The 19,476-nt window shown below is 35.5% G+C and overlaps 1 protein-coding gene and 1 long non-coding RNA gene across 2 annotated transcripts in view; one reads left to right on the plus strand and one right to left on the minus strand.

Moving 5' to 3' along the window:
• Positions 1 to 19,476, plus strand: part of Prkg1 (protein kinase cGMP-dependent 1) — a 919,569-nt gene that overhangs the window by 439,125 nt on the left and 460,968 nt on the right. The window lies entirely within an intron of this gene.
• LOC125346328 lies at positions 15,126 to 17,832 on the minus strand. The gene is made up of 3 exons (XR_007209904.1): positions 17,809 to 17,832; positions 16,367 to 17,549; positions 15,126 to 16,147 (listed from the first exon to the last, which is right to left on the minus strand). It is a non-coding gene; the product is annotated as an uncharacterized LOC125346328 (long non-coding RNA).

Below are 19,476 nucleotides of genomic sequence, written 5' to 3' on the forward strand. Positions count from 1 at the left end.
TACAGATGGTTTAGATTATGGGTAATAGAAAGTCACTGAATATTTTAAGCAAGGGAGTTTTCATGCATTTCAAGTTACTGGACATTTAAAATCATATGGGATGTTAAAGAAAGAAAGAAAAAAAGGCTAGGTGTGATAAGAACTCAAGGGTAGTAGTAAGGAGAAACAGAAGACAGAATTGATTTGAAAAATAATTTACTAAAATGGACATATTAGGTAATGGGAAGAGGGAGAGAGAAGTCAAAGGATTCAATGTTCCAGATGAATTAAACATTTACAGGCTAGAAAGTGGGTATATAAAATACACAGTCTTATGAATCTCTCTGACTTCTAATGCCCTGATGTCAGTGTGTTTTCAGAACGCCCTGTGAAGGAATTGGAACTTAACTGTCCTTCCACATTCTATTTGATTCAAGACTGGCTAAGGAAGAGCCTCTGAAAAACAATCAGGATTTTTTTTTCCTTTGATGACTCCTTGCTGAATAATAAAGAGGAAATAAGACACATCACTAACATCCAATCAAACCAATCAAGCCAACCCTCTTGGTTTGATAGCAGTATTGGGGTCTTCCTGGGTTTGCCTTTCATAGAGAAAGTTTCCCTGGGCGCTAATGTTAATTAGGGATTTGTGTTTTCTACTGATGATTGCATTATCATCTCAGGACAGCTAAAGTCCTCTGAGCAGTGAGAAAGAACCATTTACACATTCACTCCAATCAAGCTTCAATGAGTTTTAGAGATAAGAGGTAATCTACCATACCCATCAGTCTGGCCCTGAAGCACACTGATGGTTGGGTGCTAGTGGGTAATTTCTAGTCCATGTTTGTGATATTTCCAAGGAGAGGGAGAGAATAAACAGATTGTCATTCTAGGAAGTTATTTCTAAAGAAGCATTCATTGAGTTTGCTTTCTGTCTCTGAGCCCTATCTTCGCTGTGTAAGTTTGGAAATTTCTTTTGTGCTAAACCTAAGTTGAAAGTAGTTGTGACTAGCTTTAAAAATTTTTAATGGCAGAATATTTAGTCATGTTAAATGGTTATTGTGTTTGGTGATAAGATTTTTCCCTTTAATTTCAATAAAACAATAATACTTAATTTGATTCATGTAAATCATACAGTCAAGGATAACTTTTTTTTTTTTTTTTGGCCAGTCCTGGGCCTTGGACTCAGGGCCTGAGCACCGTCCCTGGCTTCTTCCCGCTCAAGGCTAGCACTCTGCCACTTGAGCCACAGCGCCGCTTCTGGCCGTTTTCTGTATATGTGGTGCTGGGGAATCGAACCTAGGGCCTCGTGTATCCGAGGCAGGCACTCTTGCCACTAGGCTATATCCCCAGCCCAGTCAAGGATAACTTTAACAGTAGAAAAATGTACATCCCAATTGTCAACGAAAGATCTGTCATAGTAAATAATAAATTTCTATAGCATAGAACAGAAAACTAGAAATTTGAAAAATAAACCAAGCGTTCTCCTGGGTCCAACCTTTGGATAGTAACCTCCAGAAAGGCTCAAAACACAAAAGACAAAATACAATTGTTGGAACACGTATGGCCATTAATTTAGTTCTCCATTCAGTGCAAAAAATGCAGATATGAATGAAGTCACAAACCACTTCTTTATTCCTGCCATAAAGGCATGAGTAACACCCTCACTTCCGTTCTTTGCACATCTTAGATAATGGGAAACAGTAAAGATATAGTACTTATTTTTCTACTTACTTCAAACTATCTCAGACTTTAAGGTGTATGGTTCTTAGTGCATAATTTCCAAGGTCTGTGTCTCCTCCAATGATTACTTATTTTATTTAGAGTCTTCTTGTCCATATATAGCCAATGAAGCAAGCTGAAGCACAGAGAAATTACACAGAGCTGCATTGTAAGCAGGATCAGGGATTAGGCTACTCTCTGTCTTACTGGCATAAAAAGGCTAGGAGGAATGGAGCTAGATATCTTCATCTATGGTCTGATAGATCAGAGACTAGGATCTACTCCAATTCCATAGACTCTTCTATTAGCCACTATGCTTAACAGACTCCCACTTGGCTCTACTATTGGTTGAAATTTTATAGTTGAGCTATGGCATTGGATTAAATCTTTCTGATGCTTTATTATGTGTTTTTGTAAGGCACAATAAAGCTGATATGAGACTGATTGAACCTTGAGATGAGATGTTGTATCTCTATCGACTAGGTGCAAAGAAGAGAGTGGTTTGAAATTATAGACCAGCAGTTCTTAGCCTTCGAATGGATCTCTTCACACTTTAAAACAATAACAAAAAGGTTTGAAGACCTCAAAACCTTTGGTTTGTAGCTATCACTTTGTAGAACATCTTATTTTATCTATGTCTTTATTTTTCTTTCATGCAACTACATACCCTCTTGCTGTCTCTTGATAATTTTAACAATTTCTAAATTACTTACTCTGAACGATACAATAAAGGCTACCTTCATCTCTATAGCAATATTGTTTCCATTGCTGAGTATCAATTCATGCATTTTGACAAAATTTTCATTCCTCTGTGCTGCGGGAAAATAAACCTTTTTTATTTTAACTGATTCAGAATATTGTTAGGATTCTTCAATTTTAGAATCCCATCAATTTTATTTCTGCTGTAGACCATTATCAATTTGATCTGCAGCATTGAATGTTTTCTATTTATGTTCAATTTGATTTGATTTTGGAGATATACCAATGAATAATTCTCATTGTTGGGATTATTTTTGTTTTAAATTTTACTTTGCTTGAAGACTTTGGCAAATCAAATACAACATGTGAAAAGAGTAATATATGATGCATGGCTAGGCAGGCTTATCCCAGAAAAAGAAAGATGTTTAGCATTTGAAAACAAATACTGCAATTCAACATAATAACACACTAAAAAAAAAAAAAAGAAGAACCATATCGCAATAGGTACAAAGCTATCTAGGAAGCAAAAGAATTTGATAAAATAGCCACACTTATCAGAAAAAGAAAAAAAAATCACAAAAGCAGAAATTCCTGCAAACTCAAAAAAAGCACTTGACTGTATTTGTCAGGTTGGGTTGCTATAGCAATGTACCATTAACTAGGTGACATAAACAACATAATTTTATTTTACCATTGTTTTAAGAGTTAAAACCCTTATATAAAGTGTCAGGCAGATCAATTTCTGGTTTGCAGATTTCTCTGTGCTTACATGTCTTTTCTCACAGAGAGGACTCTAGTTTCTTTACCTCTTCTTATAAAGATTTCCATACTATTGGATTAGGCAATTCTTAGGACCTGCTTAATCTTCATTACCACCTTATAAGTCCTATCTGTAAATACACTTACATTGTGGTTAGTCCTTCAACATTTGTTGGGGAAATATGTTTTAACTGATATTCATTATTAACCAAAGCTTTCTAACTCCAGTTTGGACTCTTGATCTATTTCCTTGCTTAGGAACTATAATCAGAAGTGGCTGATATATGTGAAATATGGCTTGGCCAATCCGCCTTGTTCCCTTGCTTCTAGTCCTGAGTATACTTGCTTACTTCTCATTCTCTGCTGGCATGATTGGTTTATTTTCTAACTATTTGATGGATGCTAAAATCTGCTTCTCAATTCAAAGTTTAAGTCAATTCTTTCAAATAATGTGTACCCTCAAAGAAAACCATAAAAATGTTTATTCACAGACATACAAATCTTGCTCTTCTTTGACATATCCTAAGGTATCTGATATCTATCTATGTATCTGTGTATCTATCTGTCTGTCTGTCTATAAATAGATAAAGGCTTTATTCAATATTTAGGTATCTACCCAAGGCATTGAATCATCAATAAGGAAGAACTTGGAAACCAGATTTCTTTGTTTTCAGAGAGCATAGGTTCTTTACTTTTGGGCTTATTTATATTCCCAGAGAAAGTATTCTATAAAGAATGATAAGATAGTAATGAGTCTGATCAGTCACTATGGTTGTCTTATTTGTAGTTACAAGACTTCTTCCAAGGAAAGACCAGGGAAATTGGCAACTTGTTGAGCAAGATTGGATCCCAAAACTTTTGGCTTTGACAGTTTCAGAAAGCTGTACTAGAATTATTTACCTTGTATAGCCATGATCATCAATTGAAAACTGTCATGGAAATAAAGTACGTTTATATCTGGGCTAAATCAGTAAATACTAACTTATAGAAAATATATTAGTAAGCGACAGAGTTTAACATAAGAGCTTTTCAGTAAGGCTGTATAGTATTTTCTTCCCCAGAGACTTATAAATAGAAAATATGGTCGTAATTATCAAAGACTAGAATCAAAGAAACTGCTGGCTAGGTAACTTGTATGACAAAACCAACCAGATCCTTCTTTTCTTTCTTCTTTTCCTCTATCTTTTTTGTTGGGGGAGGGGGATCTGTCTGGAGCTTGAATTCAGAGCTTGGGCACAGTCCCTTTGCTTTTTTGCTCAAGGCTAGCACACTACCACTTTGAACCACAGCTCCACTCTTGGTTTTGAATTTTGTAAGTGGTTAATTGGAGATAAGAATCTCTTGGACTTTCCTGCCCAGGCTGGCTTTGAACGCTGAGTCATCAGTGCCCAGCCAATCAGGTCCTTTTGAGAGTATTATTACTTTGAGCTTTACTTCTCTAAACTCTCGAATATCAGTATAATTTGTCATGCTATTTTATTTACATACCTGAAATTCTGTTTGCCCATTGCTTAAAATAGAATCTTTATTTTAAAGCAGAACTAATGTGTGAGACAGTGTTACAGTATTCACTTTGTAAATTACAAGGATAATTATTCCATTTCTCTCAGTTAAAAATATCAAGTCAACACATTATAATCAGATATTTTTATTATCTGCTTCACATGTGAATATTTGCAAATATTTCCAGTGTTGAGATTCAACATATCACATCTGTTATACATTTCACTTTATATGGAAGCAAGCTTTTCATAATAGAGAAGCTAAAGATAGCAGCTTATCTAGCCCTATCACTTTTCTTCTTCTTTTTTCTAATCATAAGCCTTATCTCTTAAGTAAGAAGAAAATCTGGAATTACTTATGGATGAAGGCTCTGAAAATTCTCTTATGCAGAGTATATAGTCTTGCTAGAGAAGGTCCAGATAACAATGTAGAAACTCCTCTTTGGGAGCTATGCATGTTTTAAGTTGACTTTTTGGAGGTAGTTCTCTGTACCACTCACTCATGTTCCATATCTCACCTCTGTAATTTACCCTTATCTTCCCATCTCTCAGATTGCACTCTGACTGTTGGTTCTAATGTTTTGTTTTCTATTACTTCCCTGGGAAAACATACATTTTGTGTTATTCTTATGTTTGTTTTGTTCTCTGCTACAAATACATACTGTGTATCGTTCCACACATGGTGGGATGATTATGAGCCAAATATTTTTTTAAGAGCTATGTGGAAAGTCAAACATTGTCATATATTTACTTTATTCAGCTTAAAGTTAGGAGAGAGACTCCCTTAGTTTACTAAACAAAGCTTAAGATTAGTATGTTAAAAAAAATCTGGTTTCAAACCTTGTGATATACTTGGTGTTCTGTTCGGTCATAAACACAACCATGAAGATGCAATAAAATGTGTCCCAGGGGCTGAGAATGTGGCTTAATGGTAGAGTGCTTGCCTAACATGCATTAAGCCCTGAGTTCGATTTCTCAGTGCCACATAAACAGAAAAGGCCGGAAATGGGGCTGTGGTTCAAGTGGTAGAGCACTAGCCTTGAGAATAGAGACAAAGGACAAAGGGACAAAGACAACAGGGACAAAGTCCAATCCCTGAGTTCAAGCCCTAGGACTGGGAAAAAAAAAATGTGCCCCAGCTCACAGTAATGAATGATGGATACTGACTTACTAAGCTCATTTCTCACAAGTGTACAAATCAAATGTTTATCTTCTTTAAGAACTTACGGTGTGAGAATATTCTACCATATGCTTCTAAAAGCAAGGAGTAATGAAGCGGTTCAGTTTTCTGTTCTGTAAATGTCACCACTTACTTTACTTATTTACTGCTGTTATTCTTAATCCTATAGAATAAATTTAAAAAAAAATTGCTTTCTTCACATAACAAAAACTGTGCTTCTTTCTTCTCTTGAAGCCTGTTTTCATCTAACTTCTCTTTCAGGTAACTGCTTTGAATCTTTTTGCCTGCTGTGATCTTTTAAGAATTTTTTTTTTTTCGCAAAATATACTCAGGATCTCTAAATATTATTCCTCTCTTTCTGGTGGAACGCTATCAGTATCTCCCATCCACTAAATTTGAAACAGAACTGTGAGCACACAGATATACCTCATGATATCCCTCACATAAGTAAAGAATTTGAAGGCATAGAACAAAAGTTAAGGTTTATGTGTGTGTGTGTGTGTGTGTGTGTGTGTGTGTGTGTGTGTGTGCGTGTGTACACACGTGGTGTATGGGGGTTTGAACTTGGGCTTTGCTATCTTAGATTGTTTTTGAAACTCTACCATTTAAGCCATATATTTTATTTCTGATTTTTTTTCTAGTTCATTGGACACAAGAGTTTCTTGGATTAGTCTGCCTGGGTTGGTTTCAAACTGAGATTCTCAAATTTCAGCCTCTTGAGTAGTTAAGATTACAAGCACAATCCACCTGTGACCAGCTTCAAAGAGCTAAATCACAGGGAATCTTCTTTGCAATGACATGATCTTTAAACTATGTTTCAAAGAAAATTTCTGACTTTGGAAATGCTCAAATAATTTTACATGATAATCAAAATTTTCAATAATAGATACTTCAAAGTAGATGATAGGTGATAAAAATTCATAGACAAAAGACTAAACAAAGTTTTTCAAAATGAAATGTGTTATAGTACTATTCCTTTTTCATTATTTCAGTTTTTCTAAACAGACATTTCTTATAGCTTTTCTTCCAGAACAACATTGGCTTATGTTGCATTTCTCCCCATCTGGATCCTTTCAGAAGTTCTTATTTACCCTACATTGAAATTTTACTTTTTAAATTGAGAACCTGTTATCCTCTAATACTTATCGCAAAATTATATTCTCATGGGGAATGATTAGTCACCATTTGCCAAGTAAGCAAATTCACAAAGCAGCAAAAATCCTTGTGCAAATTGGGTGAGTGATACTCACTCAGTACATTTTTACAATTTAAAATAACAACATTGATCATGAGTTATGAAATGTACAATTCTGCTTTGGAAAACACATTCGTCGTTCTGGTGATTAGGAACTACCCTATCATAAAGTCAATTTCTAGGCAAGTGTCCAAGGAGGAGCCAGTATCATATTTTAAATCCTACATGCATATTGCTAGGAAAAAAACAAACAAAAGAACCTTCAATTTTTGTTTATTTAAACTAATGTGTAAAAATTGCTTTATGAAATCTCTAAATTTACATTTTTCATCTTAAATATTTCTTTCTTTTCATTTATTCACTTTTATCTAAGAAACACATGCAAACTTTGAAATAATGAACAAGATCAATTGCCCAACTTAGTGTTTTCTGCATCTTATCTTTCATGTAACAAAAATCTATCCCCTTTTGGGGGACAATTTTGAAGTTCTTGTATATTTTGTCAGTTCCTTCCTTGTGACTTATTTACCAACAGCTCAACTGCCTCTGATATGTTAAATCAGCACTGTGTTCCTATAACAAATGGTGAACATAAATCAACTTTACAGGAAAAGTTTTGTTCTGGCTCATACTTTTAGAGTTTTCAACTCATAATTGATTGACCTTATAGCAGTACATTGTTCAAGGAGTGCATAGAAGAGTACAGCCCTTCACCTCCTGGCCATTTGGACTAATATTCCCTTGTAGGGTGTATGCTCAAGGACACACTAGGCCTCCCAACTAGACCCTACATCTTAAGGATTTCACAGTCTCCCCATAGCACCACTCCAAAGATCAAGACTTCAAACCTGTGGACCTTTGGGGACATTTACAACCCAGGTTTTATTAGTTAGTATTGTCCATTTGGGGATTAACTGTCAAGCTTAGGATAATTTGCAATATTTCTAGGAAGGAGAGTCTCCTCTAGGTTACTCTTTTAATCAGTAACTACACAGGAATGTATATTATTACCTAATCCATTTTGGTTCTCTGTAATTTTTTTGTTTGTTTTCATGTTTTATTTTTTTTGTCTCTACCAATTTGTTCATTCACTAAACTGCCAAACACTTGATGGAAAACCTACCAAACTCTGATATACTGGGAATGTGGAAATGAGTATCAGCTCTACCTTAGGAGTTTTACCATTAAATCTGTTTTTGATGAGAATGAAGGAGTTGTTATAGCAGAAAGAAAATGGGGTGGAGTCCTTCACGGGATAGAAAAGAAGCAAGGATGGCATTTTGTGTGGCCTTTTAGTTAAATTTTTATGAAATGAGCCAATTAGAGAAGAGAAATCAAGAGAAAACTTGTGCAAAGTATAAATGCATAAAAGAACACAGTAGGGCCTGGGGATATAGCCTAGTGGCAAGAGTGCCTGCCTCGGATACACGAGGCCCTAGGTTCGATTCCCCAACACCACATATACAGAAAACGGCCAGAAGCGGCGCTGTGGCTCAAGTGGCAGAGTGCTAGCCTTGAGCGGTAAGAAGCCAGGGACGGTGCTCAGGCCCTGAGTCCAAGGCCCAGGACTGGCCAAAAAAAAAAAAAAAAAAAAAAAAAAAAAGAACACAGTAGGCTTGAAAACTTAATGTAGCTCCTTTTACTAGCTCATGGATTGCATGAGTTAAAATTACATATTTGAAAGTTTTATCTACTGCTTCCCCTTTAGCTGCCCAGTGGAGGCAGGACCTGAAGATTGCTTAGCAAAATAGAGACATACAATCAATGCTCATATTTGGTTAGTGGTGGAGTTAAAACCTTACATAAAAACATGACGTTTTTTCCAATTAAGGATACCTAAGTAGTTGCCTTTTAATTACTTCATGAAATTCTCAGGTATGATAAAAGTTTGAGGTCCAGATCGGTGGAGGATTCTAATGAATGTTTTGAAATAGCTACTGATAATGAGGTGTCTTTGCTAATTTGTTAATTTGCTTGTGAGGACATGGAAATTACAAATGGAAGGTGGAGGTTATAATGGTTGGTGCTCTGGTTTTTCAAGTCAGATCTGCAATTTTCTGTTTCTAATCGTTAAAATGAGAAGAAAGATAGTATGTAACTTGGTATTTTTCTGAGAACTGGAAAACTTGGAAGCTCTTAAGAGGTAGAACAAACATCTATTAAGACTTTTGAAGGGCTAGCTAAAAATAACCACCCTTGCATGGTCTTGTTTACAGTGGTAAATTAGTATATGTGTTTCCTTTCCACACAGATAATAAAAATAGCTCCAGTAAAGTTACTACTTATATTTTAATTTACCACTGTAAGAATTTCCTATTTCTTTTTTTTTCCAGTTATCTTTATTCCCCTTTATTGTCAAAGTGAAAAAACAGAGGGATTACAGTTTCATATGTAAGGCATCGAGTACATTTCTTGTTTAACTTGTTACCTCCTCCCTCATTCCTTCCCGCCCCAGTCTTTTCCCTCCCCATTCCCCTTCCCTTTCCCCTCATGAGTTGTACAGTTGGTTTACACCAAATGGTTTTGTAAGTATTGGTTTTTGGAGTAGTTTGTCTTTTTATCGTTTGTCTCTCTATTTTGGTATTCCCTTTCACTTCCCTAGTTCTAGTACGCACACATATATATAGTATCCAGGGTACTCAGATGAGATACAGTGATAGCTGGGGTACAACCACAGGAAGGTAATATGAAACAATAAAAACAAAAAGGCATGGTTTCACTTCTTTTCTCTATACAGTTAATAAATTAAATAGACTACATTGGTAAATGCCTCAGGAACCAAAATGTCCTAAGATTTCACAAAAATTGCGAGTTATACCATGATAATTATCAAGCTACAGAATCAATTTACTCGGTAACAACTAGCTCTGTTTAAAAATGAAGTAGAAAGGAGCATAATTAGCTATACAAGTGTGTAGAGAAATAAATATATTTCACTAAATTGTGTTTTAGACACATATATATTAAATCATTAGGTATAATTTATTTCCTATGGTAATTCTTGACCAAAAAAATTGAAAGTAATTTCTCAAAGGAGAGAAAAGCATTTATTAATTCACCATCTTTTATTTCCATTAGAATCCCATATTATTGTAATTTTCCATAAATCTCACAATTAAAATGAAAGTAGAATGAGTTATGAATGTGTGCCACCCGTGATTTTAAAAGTTATACGTGTTGCTTTTTGAACAGTGAGAAAAGCACTGTCATTGAAATATTCCATCTGCTGGAAACTCAGGAACCATTTGGTCTTTGGATTTATGTAAAAAAGACTTTGAAAAATATGTTGATTTTGTGAGCTAACTCATATGCCCATCACCAGAAACTATAGATGTCTTTAGGAGTGTGACAACTCAGAAAGCCATCTTTACTCCTACTCTTTGCTACTGTTTTGTTTATCTTCTATACAGATTGTTCTTTTTTAAAAAGTTTATCTATTTAAAGCAGTCAAGATAATCCTATCTTTACTCCCCTACTGAGCTGATACTTTTCTTCACTGTAAGGTGTTTTTCTCATTACTTTGTGAATGAGATGTTTCAGACTGAGAGTAAAATTGAGTGTAAAGTTAAATTTGTAGTTGAAGATGTGCTATCTTTAATTGTTTAGTTGTTGATGACCACCTTCTCTAAGGGTCTTTGATTATGTCTGGAGTGGTACTGAGATTACTGACCCATATTACTTCCTGCTTTTAAAATTATTTAGAAACATGCTGAGTCCATAATAACAGAAAGAGTAGGTATTTACTCTTTTGAACAGCTGTTTTGTTGACTTTGCTTATTTTAGGAAGGATAATTCTTGGGACCCAAGTATTTTCCAGCCATTGCCAGAAATTGATATTTTATTTATTTATTTTTCAGAGCATCAATATAAGAAGATCTGATTTTGACATGTCTGTGACATGCTACCATCCCTCACTCTGTAATTCCCAAGCTAATGTCAATAGGCCCCAGTGTTCCTTTGTCACATGTATTTTGATCATATTCTCCTTATGGTACCCTTTCTCTCCTTTCTCCTATCTCCCAGTAGTATTTTACACCCCTAAAAGAACACGTTTCACTTTCCTAATATTCCTTTTGGTTAAAATGCATGTTAAATTGTTCAATGGAGCTTCACCATGGCATTTTATTCATGCATATACAGTATTTTAATCAGGTTGACTCCCTTGACTGCTGCCACTTTCTCAACCCCAACAGATGCCATTCAACAGCTTTCAGTCAGTTTGGTTTTGCCATCTCCATTCTGAGATGCAGTAACTTTTGGTATTGTTCACCATCCAGCGCTCCCTTTTCTTCCCACAAATACATATATGAATGTTGTAAGGTCCATCCCCGAGAGGGCTCCATGCAGATGTCCCCCACCTGTTTAAGTCTGTGCCCAGTATCTGAGTTACCTACATAACTGGTACGCCAGGAAGCAGTTACCTCCTCCTTCTCTGAGGTCAGATCCAAACCACCTGGCCACATCTCCCACCTATTCCTGTATATTCCGGCTCAACACGGCCCCCACTATCTTTCTTTTTCTTTCTTACTCTCTCTTGCTCTTTTCTTTCTTTTTCCCTTCTTCCTTCCCCTCTGTCTCCCCACACCTTCATCTTGTGTAGGCTGGCAGATTGCTTTCCCCCCAATAAGCTCCTCTGCCTGAACCATGTGGCGGGTTTCCTTTCTGGTGAACCTTACAAATGTGTTTACATATATATATGTGTGTATATATGTATATATATGTATATATATGTACATGTATATATGTGTGTATATATGTATACACACATATATATACATGTACATATATACATATATATGTACATGTATATATATATCTCTGTCGGTCTGTTTGTCTATCTAGCATTCACATATGAGAGAAATTATTAGACCTTCATCCTTCTTAATCTGGCATATTTATCACTTGCTTATGGTGATCTTCAGATCCATCTATATTTCTGTAAGTGACAAAATTCCAATGTTGTTTTTAAACTTGTGGTATCATGTAGTCTTCACATTGATTACAATAAATGATTCTGTCTAGCAGAATACCTTTAGATTTGAGCAGAGGTTCTTAGTTGTTGACAGAGATTTTGCAAATATTGACTTAATTCTCAGTGGTTCAAGTAAAGATCTAGAGGCAGCCATTTAGATATTTAGAAAAATGAATTCCATGGAATGTTTGCAGATTTGTTGCTTTCCATTTTTAACCATATGGGTAACAGTAGTAATAACAAAAAAAAAACCACAGTTATGAGATTAATGTCATGACTTTGCCAGTCTGATGGTGATAGAGCTTTAGTATTTTAAAACAAATTTTTACCCTTTCAAACAGTCTAGCTGAATATCCCAGCCAACCCAAACTTTCAAACACATATAAATAAAATAGGGGGACTTTTTCAGCAACAACCAAAACCAAATGACATTTCTCTCAAATTTTGTTCTCTTATTTTTAACAGATTTATAGTCAAAGAGAAGTCTCTCTGTATTATAAAAACATGAAATGTAGGTATGAAAATAAATGACACTTGACTCCTTCCTAATGAGGCAAAAAGAGATTGGGGTGATCTTGGAACACTGAAGAAAGTCTGGCCTTACCTGACCAGCCCCTGTGCTCATCTTCAGCAGATTGTTAGTTGTTATCTGGGAAGTTTTATTTTATTTTATTTTTTCTAATGGGAAACTAAATCCAGGCTTCAAATATGAAATCCTCAGTCTTACTCAATTATTTTGGATGCTATGAAGGCCAAACAAAATATCTCTTAGCTTTGTTGGCATGTTGGTTGTCAATTGATGACTCTTCAGCTGTTAGATTTTCCAAAAATTCCAATGGACCTTTTTATTGTTAATGAGCTTAATAATTTAAGAATGCACTGGAATTCCTCCTCATGGAAGTAACTTATTATGGTGTGGATTTAATAAAGATATTTTGTCACCAATATCTGCTGTTTTGGAGATCTCAAAGATTTCAGTGGTTAGTCAAATGCAACTGAGATTGTAAAATGGTGGACATGAGATCACAAGTAGACAAAATACATGCATCAGTAAAGGATATTTTGTTTTGTTTTTAAGCTCAGAGAATGACAAACCTACTAGAAAAACTCCTCCAGCATCATGTATCATTCTGAGACTCAATAATGCAATTGTGGAGAACCATTCAGGATTTAGACCAAAAAAGAGATAAAGCTTCATCTGATGTGATTAGTGTTTCCTATCTCAAATTCTGAATTGGTTTCTTTTAAAGCAAGTGGAAATTTTCTGTAAGGAGCTGGTTAAAAATAAGTACCTGAGTAGACAGATACTGGCTACAAAACTGTATGATTTTGATTGCTGACAATGCTTAAGGATCCACTTTGTACTCGTCATGATAAATTATGTTCTTATGATCTCCAAATGAGGCTCTAGAACGGTTAATACAGATGACTATCAGAATATCTGGTAATTTAGACCATGGGCCACATAAAGTAGTTTTTTTCTGTATTTGAGTTCTTTGAAGGGCATATCATTATCCTCCTAATAGAGACAACTAATAGAAGTCATAAAAATATAAATTAAATGGAATTAGGTTGAGATAGACTTGGAAGGAAATTTAATCACCTTAATTATTTTAACAAAAATAAAACGTTAAAGTATATGAAGTTGTCGTATTGAAAGTATAATAAAGATATAATGCATTAGGCCAGGTATGGTGTCTCATACCCATAATCATAACTTCTTAAGAAGAGGAGATTCAGAGGACCGAGGTTCGAGGCCAGCCCAGAGGATCTTGGTTTCAAATCTCAACACACACACACACACACACACACACACACACAAACACGCTAAGATAATTTATAAATATGGGTCAAAAAGACCTTGATTTTTCCATGTTAAAATATCATCCAAATAAAAAACACCTTCATAATCATGAGAAAAATTGTGTTAGATTAAAAAGAAAATGTTTGATTAAATCAATATTTAGAGGAAGTGGTTTTTTTTTCTTCCTAAAATGCCAATGGTTAAATCTCATTTGAGGTTAATGTACTGTAAAAGGCACCTGTTGACCAGTGCTTGGGTGTTGGTCAGGAAAAACCAGCCATTGTGCCAAATTATAATTAGGAAAAAAAAAGTCCCAGACAGATGGCCATTTTGGAACAATTGGCATGAGCAATGTATGAATTAATGTGAATTGCTTTGACTCATTCTTTCACCTTTCCAAGAAACTCAGTGTAGATTGCGTGTGACTCCTGTTATCACCTCAACAGTAATTATAGGTATAAAATTAATCACTGTGTTTATCACTTGCCAATTGCTCAAGCAGGGCACTTTAGATACTTCAGACACACAAGAAAAAACCAATTTACCTAAAACACATTAAATAAACATTCCAAGTCTGTATTTTTGTTGTCGTTGTTTTCAGTTGTAGGGTTTGAACTCAGGTCAGCAGCACCTGTGCACTGTGCCTGAGCCTCTTTGTGCTCAAGGCTAGCACTCTACCACTTAAGCCACAGTGCTGCTTCTGGTGCCTAGCGGTTAATTGGAGAAAGGAGTCTGGCAGGGACTTTTCTTTATGGCTGGCTTTGAATTATGATCCTCAGATCTCAGCTTCCTAAGTAGTTAGGTTTACAGGCATGAACCATCAGTGTCCAGCACAAGACTATAATCTTTAAAAAAAAAATCTCAGCTTTGAACCTTTTACATCGTTAAAATAACAATGTAAGCAAATGGATTCCCTTCAAGACCATTGAGACAAATTCATTAGTTATTGTTGGTAGAAGTAAGGAAATTTATGGTAGCACTTAAGATTTGTGGAAAAATACATTTTGATAATAGGATGTGAAACTTGTGTTTGCTATCTTGGTCTTCGTTTTGTTTTTCAAAATCATAATCTGTTTTACATTTGTTAAAGATGGAAATGAAGTTTAAGTACAACAGGTTATACTTAGATTTTTTTTTTGCAGTCTCATACTTCTTGGAATTTGAACTTTTCTCCCCACTGGTCCTAAGGCTTACACTCTGGGTCTGGGCACTGTTCCTGAACTCCTTTTGTTCAAAGCTAGCACCCGTCCTACCACTTGAGCCACAGAGCCACTTCTAGCTTTTGGTGAGTGGTTTATTGGAGTTGTGAGTCACACAGACTCTCCAGCTTGAGTCTAGCTTTGAACAATGATCCTCAGGTCTCAGCCTCCTCAGTTACTAGGGTAACAGGCTTGAGCCGCAGGCCTGAGCCTCTGGCACCCAGCTGACTCTGAACATTTGACAACTGATTTTACAGAAAAGACATAAACATCCCCTCTGAAACTTTGGGGACCCTGGTTCTTCATTTAGGCAACAAGTTGTATTCTAAAACATTAGTTCTACAATCATTTCTGTAAATTAGAAGATAGATGAAAAGATGTGAGTTTCATTTTCCATATATGTGATTGTTTTGTTTTAAAATTGATTTACAGTATTCATTTAGAATAGAGAATGTAATAAGATAACTGACATTAAACATCTCCAAGAGAACTCACATACATTGGTAAGAACATCATCAGTATACCTAGCACGGAATAATTTTCAGTCTATCTTTAATGAATGGTCTAGACTGCCCAAAATAATGGAATAGATCTGAAAAGGGTGCTAAGTGGGACGAACCTTTGGTGACATCACCAGTTCAGCTTGAACCTGAAGATCTATTTGTCCTTTTCTTGGTTCATTCTGTTTGTTCCTTTTGTTACTTTCTCCATAACAGTTTGCCTCTCTTTATTTTAAAGCTATTTTAAAGCTATTTTCATCTGCCTCAAAGCCTTTCATATAATAGGTAACAAATGGAATTAAGTGTGATTTACTTAATTTTCCTTGAATCCTCGTCTTTTTTTTTATTTTTTTTTTTTAGGAAAGTCTTGAATATACAAAGGAAGGTGCCCATTGCTGAACTGTGAGGTAGTAACAAATGTGACTGGCTAGATCATGTACTTAGTTCAGTAATTGGGAGTATTGTGATGTTTTTATATGATGATTCATATTTTGAACTTCCTTCTGCAAAACTTGTTAACAGATTGTTATCCCTTACAAATATGAAATAATCAAAGTCACTAAGTTTGACTGGGTGACAAAAAAGATAAGATATTACTGATGAGTCTAGAGGTAAGCAAGGTAGGACTTCCATCAACTAAATGATTTTTTTTTTTTTTTTGCCAGTCCTGGGGCTTGGACTCAGGGCCTGAGCACTGTCCCTGGCTTCCTTTTGCTCAAGGCTAGCACTCTGCCACTTGAGCCACAGTGCCACTTCTGGCCGTTTTCTGTATATGTGATGCTGGGGAATCGAACCCAGGGCCTCATGTGTATGAGGCAGGCACTCTTGCCATTAGGCCATATCCCCAGCCCCAACTAAATGATTTTAACAATTAGAAATAGGGTAAAGAAGTCTATTGATTAGTGTTAAAAAAAAACATTACTCCATGGTTGAAATTTACACAGTAGAAACAACATGGTCTTAATGGATATTTTATTTTCTGTGACTGAAAGAATTGACTAGTAGTCTTATTATTTTAGATATTTTTTTCCATTTTGGAACCTGTTCTTTTCTTAAAATAATAATGGGAGTCTTTTTTTTTTTTTTAATCTTAGGCAGGCTTATGTACCTCATGTGAGCAGTGCTCACAGTACTAAGTCTCCAAAATGAGTGCTTGTGTTGTGCATAGAGCTTAGTGATGAGCAGAGGAGAAGAAGGGAGTCTTAACAATTGCATTAAGCAGTCACAAGAAGAGAGATTTTGTTAACATTTCTATATTTGATATGCAGTTGAATCTCATTACAATTCATTCATCATATCATTACTTTGACAAATGCTCTGGGATAGAAATTACAGAAAAAAATAAGACAGTGATTGTTTTTGTCACAAGCCATCTCTGACTTTCATGTACTTTATTTGCCTGCCATCTTTGAAAGGCATGTAGAAAGCTAAGCAGTTTTTGATATAATATAGAATATATAGTAGAAGAGCTAAAATGGGAGTGATATCTATAGAAGAATCTGCCTCTGACTGGAACAGAACTGTAGAGATTGGAAGAACGAAGGAAGTGGTCACTTTATTTGAAATAATGACAATTAGGAGCATTATTTGCTAATTCCATAAGAATATAATTAACTAGAGAAGATTAAGAGTAAAAATTATTCAGGCACCAGTAGTTCATGCCTATAATCCTAGCGGAGAAGGTTAAGATATGAGGGTCAAAGCCAGCCCAAGCAAAGCCCCAAGACACACACACACACACACACACACACACACACACACACACACACACAGTAAAAATGACATGTCCATTCTTAGTGAATGGAAGAATTGATCTAAATGACTCTTAGGAATAGACAATGGCAATCACCTCCAAAGAATGGTCTCTGCATAGTCCAGAGTGAATAAGGTACACTGTGAAGAGACTGCGCATTGCAATTATTTTAGGTATTATTCTGATTTTTTTCAGCAGTAGTACCTTTAGGATAACTTTAGTGTTTTAGAGTACAAGAGGTAATGACCAAGTCACAGAATTGCATATAAAATAAAACATGGGGGGCTGGGAATATGGCCTAGTGGCAAGAGTGCTTACCTCATATACATGAAGACCTAGATTCAATACCCCAGCACCACATATATAGAACACGGCCAGAAGTGGAGTTGTGGCTCAAGTGGCCCAGTGCTAGCCTTGAGGGGAAAAAAAAAAGAAGTCAGAAGCCAGGGACAGTGCTCAGGCCCTGAGTTGAAGGCCCAGGACTGGCAATCAATCAATCAATCAATAAATAAATAAATTTAAAAAACATGGGAAAATGCAAGACTGAAGACTGTAGTGAAATAGAGAGCATTATTCAGAAGTTAACAAAATGAAACAAACAGTACAAGAAATGTATCCAATGCCTATCATATGAAACTGTAACCTCTCTGTACATCAGTTTGATAATAAAAATTTGAAAAAAAAAAAAAGAAGTTAACAAAATGAGCTTTCTGAAAGCCAAGATTTAAAAACATGTTAGTTCTTACTTTTCATGTTTCTGCTAAAGGAAGCCATAAATTTTTTATGAAAATAAGCATTTTGTGCATTAAATTCCAAATCCAAGTTAATACAGGGATTATTTTATGCTATTTTATTATGAAGCACAAAGTAATAGTTCTATCATAAAGCAATTGACTTGTTTGGTAAGGCATATGCACATTTTTTCTATCCAAAGGTGTAAGTTGCCTTTGCTCCTGGACTCTTTCTGTATCATATTGGGCCAGTGAATTATCTCAGGCTTTCTCTCTGGATCAACAAAATATCTATTCTAATACCTTCCCTAACTGAGTGTTGTAATGTTTAAAAGAAGTAATGCATCAAAAGCAGAATCCATGAGTCATAGCAATTGCTAACTAAAGCTGAGCTGCTTCAATTATTACTTTTCCACTTTCCAGAACCTTCAGTGCATATCCCAAATTCAAATGATATAGGAAGAAATGCAGGCAACCACCCTGCTTACGATCAATTAAGATGTTCAGAGCTATCTAGTATAGAAGTTATTAAAACAACAGTAGGCCTCAATAGCAAATGCATTGTTTTATGGTGCCAAACATCTGAAACAAGTAGAGGAAAACTGGTAGTTCACTTAAGGTTTGACTATTTATAAAAAGTTTTTAAAAAATATCTCTTTACTCTTTCTTTGACTTGCTGAATTTTTATATGTGAAAGGATAATGACAGAGGCTTGAATGGGGGAAAAACAGTAAATCAGAAAATTAATATTAAGGATTAATCAGCCCTAACTAGTCCAGTTGTTGTTTTTTTCCATTTGTCCTGTTGAAGCTGTGAATTTTTTGTTTGTTTTTCCTAAAGGGGGAAATATACTTAAAGGGGGAGAGCTCAAAATCATCTGACTAGATTGTTAATTTTTGTCTGGAAATGTAGGACTGGGATTTTTTTTGGGGGGGAGGGGAGGGCAGTCCTGGGGCTTGAACTCAGGGCCTGAGCACTGTCCCTGGCTTCATTTTTGCTCAAGGCTAGCACTCTACCTCTTGAGCCACAGCACCACTTCTGGCTTTTTCTATATATGTGGTGCTGAGGAATCGAACCCAGGGCTTTATATATATGAGGCAAGCACTCTACCACTAGGCCATGTTCCCAGCCCAGATTTTTTTTTTTAATAATGGCATCTTCAAATTTTAGAAGAGAAGCTTGATGCATACACTTGAATGAGCATTTCTTATGTAGTCTTTTTACTTGCCCAAGAAAGCTGAACTGCTTCTCTTATTATTGTCATCATCCCCAGCCTCATCCCTAAAACAATTTCTGCCACATCACTTCCAGGGACATGGGCTGTATCTTCCAATGTTAAGTGGTACAGGGGAAAAGTTCTCTGATGCTCATTGTAGCAATTAGCAATATGTGTTTTTAAGCTTAAAAATAAATATCTGAATAAAAGGCTTGAATATACAATAAAATTTTCCTCTCTACATATGAAGTGTTCCCTATAGTAT

This window comes from Perognathus longimembris, chromosome 2, assembly GCF_023159225.1.
Source record: "Perognathus longimembris pacificus isolate PPM17 chromosome 2, ASM2315922v1, whole genome shotgun sequence".
NCBI lineage: Eukaryota > Metazoa > Chordata > Mammalia > Rodentia > Heteromyidae > Perognathus > Perognathus longimembris.